The sequence below is a fragment of the Cryptotermes secundus genome, unplaced genomic scaffold, assembly GCF_002891405.2.
Source record: "Cryptotermes secundus unplaced genomic scaffold, Csec_1.0 scaffold1109, whole genome shotgun sequence".
Lineage (NCBI taxonomy): Eukaryota > Metazoa > Arthropoda > Insecta > Blattodea > Kalotermitidae > Cryptotermes > Cryptotermes secundus.
This window is the reverse complement of record NW_019734980.1, coordinates 139356-143605: the sequence shown is the minus strand read 5'-3', so window position 1 is coordinate 143605 and position 4250 is coordinate 139356. Positions and strand designations below refer to the sequence as shown.

Below are 4250 nucleotides of genomic sequence, written 5' to 3'. Positions count from 1 at the left end.
GTAAGCCATTTTCAATAAAAAATCCTTGTTGCTGAAACTGTCTGCCAGTGAGTGATTTTTCCCATTTAAAAAACAGAACACCTCATGCCTCAGCTTAAACATTCTCTTTAATACCTTTCCTGTTGAAAGCCATCGAGCATCACTAAAAACAACAGAGCAGTGTGTTCGGCACCCATTTCCTCACACAGCATTTGAAAAAGTCTAGACTTCAGAGGATTTCAGAGGATGCGGCTGCTGCCGAACTATCAACGCTGTCTCTGGCATATGCGTTTTATAATTGCCAGTAAAGAGAATAATTATTAATTATTCTGAAATTCATGATAATTAAAGCCTGTAATCATCAAAAGTTTTTCTATATGTATTTTTATTTTTTGTTACTTTTCTAATTGATTTAGGGCAGTTTTAATTTTTATCTGTAGGAAAGTATTCTGCCCCCCCCCCGGGGGGTCGCGCCCCACAGTTTGAGAACCACTGCCCCAGCTGGAACTGTGAGACTCATACAGTATAACGCTGATCGAACTTCTGCAGATATTTATAAGTGCATGTGAGGTTACATTCAGTTCTTTAGCGTCTGCTGTGCTCGGCTCATCACGAAAGTGAAGTTTTACAGATTCCTGAAACACTCCAAGTTAATCGATTTACGTTGATGCGACCATCAATTTAACTCTTCTCTCTAACTGACTGACCAGTTGTTACCATTGCCGCCGCAATCAATCACACAAGAATCAGAGTACATTTCGCAACAAGTATTGTGTTTTGAGGTCATATAATCAGTTACTTCTGTTTTTCTGTTTACCTCTCTTCTTTCGTTTCTCCCGTGTGACAAAATCACCATTCTTTTACTAGGTTGCATGATGGGAAATAATTTCAGTCTTATCGCCGCTCAGAAAGGTGATAATGATTAGATGCACTTAATGGTTATCTCCTTCACAGATCATTGAAATCGCCACACAGCGGCCTGCAATGTTTGGTGAATGAAAGGCGAAGGCGTCGTGTCCGGAGCCAGGGCATGAAGCCACGCATCTTAGGACCATCTTAAAGCGAGATGCAGCCCAATTTGAACGCAGGGACAGAGGTCGGACGTACAAGAATGGGCTGTCTCTCGCGTGTAATGGAAGCAGACATCTGCCGACTGGTTCAAGTCTAAACATGTCAGTTCCACTGTTGTGACTCTCCACATTGACTTTCCTTCCAGTTCGGGGTCCCAGTATTTGTAGAGAAAAAGTAAAGGAACCCAGAAATTTCGAGTAAGTGTAGAGTTTGATTTGAATTTCATATAAAAGAAAGGTTCTATTAGATCGCAATGCTACAGTTCAAAATTAAATTCACTTAAGAACTTTTAGTGTTGACCCAGACATAATTTCAGTTGTCTCCAAATTCTCTTGATTACTTTTAGAGACGAAATACGCGGACAGACAGACAGACAGACATGTCCCATATGCAATACGTCCATATAGAAACATGCTCCGAGAAGCTTCACTTAACATCCTAAAAGCAAGTCTGAAGTAACAGGAGACTTCTGAAAACAGTCATCGCAGCCGTGGCATTTGACGGGAATCTACTTACTTCCTACAGTTACTGCGGCCCTTGTACCCAGGTACTGACTGACCCATGTGGCTCTATGTGCAGTGTACGTACCGTACGTACGCACACACTGAACAGCCTGACGGAGCAAGCTCGGGCAGTACCCGGCAAGAATCGCAGTCGTGCAACCGACTGTCTTCATGATCTTCTTTAGTCACTCCAGGCAAATACCGGAATTGTAACGTCAGAAACGCCACAGCCGTCTTCTTCCATAATTTGCCTTACTTAACAGCGGCGCAATTTCTCAATCTGAGACTTCCTGAATACGAGGCAGGTCAGAGAATATAGTCCAAATGCTTAAATACGATTCATAACAATCGTTCCACTCTACTGCACGTTATAACTTCTGTCGCTGAGCCAGCATCTGTGTTAAACAAGATATAGCCCCTCCTTAAAAACTTCCAGTCACTTTTTCAAGAAGCAATTAGGGGAACTGGTCCCCCCCCTACATAACGCAGCCCTCCTGTGCAGCACTTGGTTACGCAATCAGATTGTGGAGCACATTTCATAACATTATTTTTTCCCTAATTCGATTTAAAAAGATCACAATTAATTTCAGAAGCTTTTTATGCGTTATTTTTGCAAAAAGTGAGTAAAATTAACTAATCGTGGTCAGATTGCGACTGCCCTTCCCCCTGGCCACAAGTTCGAGTTCCAAAATTACGAGGCGGCCTTTGACGAATTTTTGTGTTGAGGGGCAACACGCTCTAAGTTGTCAGGTGAATTAATTTTTGGCGAGCACTCGTAATGTGTGAGAAGTCCCAAATATAACTTTATAAAATTGCTCAAAATCGGTGCATCCTAATTCGTAAATGATGCAAAATGAAAGCCTACATCTCAAAAAAATAATTTTAAACATCTCTGATAAGATAAATATTCAAATGAATACATAGAAAAATTTACTTGATTTGTTTCATTCTGGTCCGTCACACTAAGAATTGCGTTGCGTTCAGCAAGCCACGAGCAAACCCTGGACGACATCAAGAACCTCCTCATCAAGATAGACAGGCGGCACAAAATCTGCCCCATACAAGAAAGACGATAGGAGTACGGACACGAACCTACGTGGTTTAAAAAAAAATTGTAACTATTGACACTAAAGGTTTTTTAAATAACATCTAGAAACTTTTAAAAACTTTACAACACCAGGAAGCTGCTGTGATTGTGAAACGTTCGACTTTATGCGTACTGTGCATTATAGGATAGAAATGTATGTATTTTAAATCAAAACACCTATTGTGATGGTAGTTTCCCGTTTGTAATGATGTTCCCTCTGAAGATGGCCCATAAGGACCGTAACATGTATGGGAGATAAGTTTTAACGTAGTAAAAACTTATATGTCACATTGGACGGAGTGGTTTGTATTTAGAAAAATTTATGTTTTTGTATGGTTGTGTGTGTGATGTCTCGTATGAATTGCCGTCGCCTAAAACAGGTTTATATATGCAACATTTAAGTAATATGTCTGAAGAAGTATAAAAAAATAACAAGGAAACCTTAATTGTTTCAAAACTTAAGTGTTTCCTCAATCGTGAACACGAAGTTCTACCTTCTGCATACAGCGCCTCGTAGTCAGTTGAAAGTCGATCGAAGTTTCGGAGAAACGTATCACTTCCATCTTACGGGCTGAATAATATGCGAAGCAAAGAGCTACTTACTTCATGCTGAGTTACAGCTTGGCTTACTCTGAAGATAGAGGCTGCATGTTCTTTCGAAACGCCAAAACGGACTACACGGCGTTGTGTCTCAGAATATAAAACTATTCATAACAATTGCAAGAACCTAAAATCCTACATACCCAATCAAAATACATAGTACTCCGGAACTTCTGCGTTTTGCAACATTTCCGGTACGGAAGAGTTGCGTCAAACTCAGAACTAGTGGGAATTACTATGTATAACTGTGGAACGGAAAATCTGGGCCAAAAATGGTAGACTTACCTTACCGTAGAAGAGCGGGCACCAAGAGGTCATCGAACGGTCAGTCGACACCAGGAGTAACACAGTTCACAAAATCACTGTGATGGTAATATTTCTAAACTTCAGTTTTAGAAACTGTAGACTGCAAAAACTGTTTTCTGTGGGAATTCAAAACCACAACACCACACCTGCCGATGCACGGTAAAGTTACAACGCACACGCTCTCCCACACACCGATTTTATTCAGATATTTTAGATCATTCATAACAATCTTGGTCCATATTGTACACTACACAGCGAAGCGCCTGCCGCTGAATACCTGTTGCCGCAGGAATTTAAACTAATGTGAGTGCTGGCTTGTCACGTGGTATATTTCTACTAGCATTCCTGTTTGGCGTTGTACTACGGTCCATGTTTCTTCCACAAGCACACACCTCAACACAATACAGCAGTTACTACAGATATGCCGCGGGCTTGACCTGCATCGGATTGGCCGCTATATAGAGGATGACGTCAGCTATTGTTACGAAATCTGACCGCATGGGGGCGTTGGTGGTTGGATTCGGTACCATGGGTTCTTCAACTCTGGTTCGATATATTTCAGTCAGCCAGGGGTATTTAAACTTTGTGCGTGAGTGTCAGCAGAAGCGCATATTCAGTGGAACGAAGTGTGGTCAGAAGCGCAGGAATAGAATAACTACCAAGCTTTCTAAATACACAAAAATAAGTTTTAAAACATGGAAAGG

General features: G+C 41.1%; 1 protein-coding gene across 1 annotated transcript in view; it reads right to left on the bottom strand.

Annotated features, from left to right (window-relative positions):
• Window positions 1–3979, bottom strand: part of LOC111869158 (putative ferric-chelate reductase 1 homolog) — a 97386-nt gene extending 93407 nt beyond the window's left edge. Inside the window, exon 1 of the mRNA XM_023860427.2 lies at window positions 3526–3979. The gene's annotated coding sequence lies outside the window, so the exon portion shown is untranslated. The remainder of the gene's footprint in view (window positions 1–3525) is intronic.
• Window positions 3980–4250: the final 271 nt, after the last annotated feature.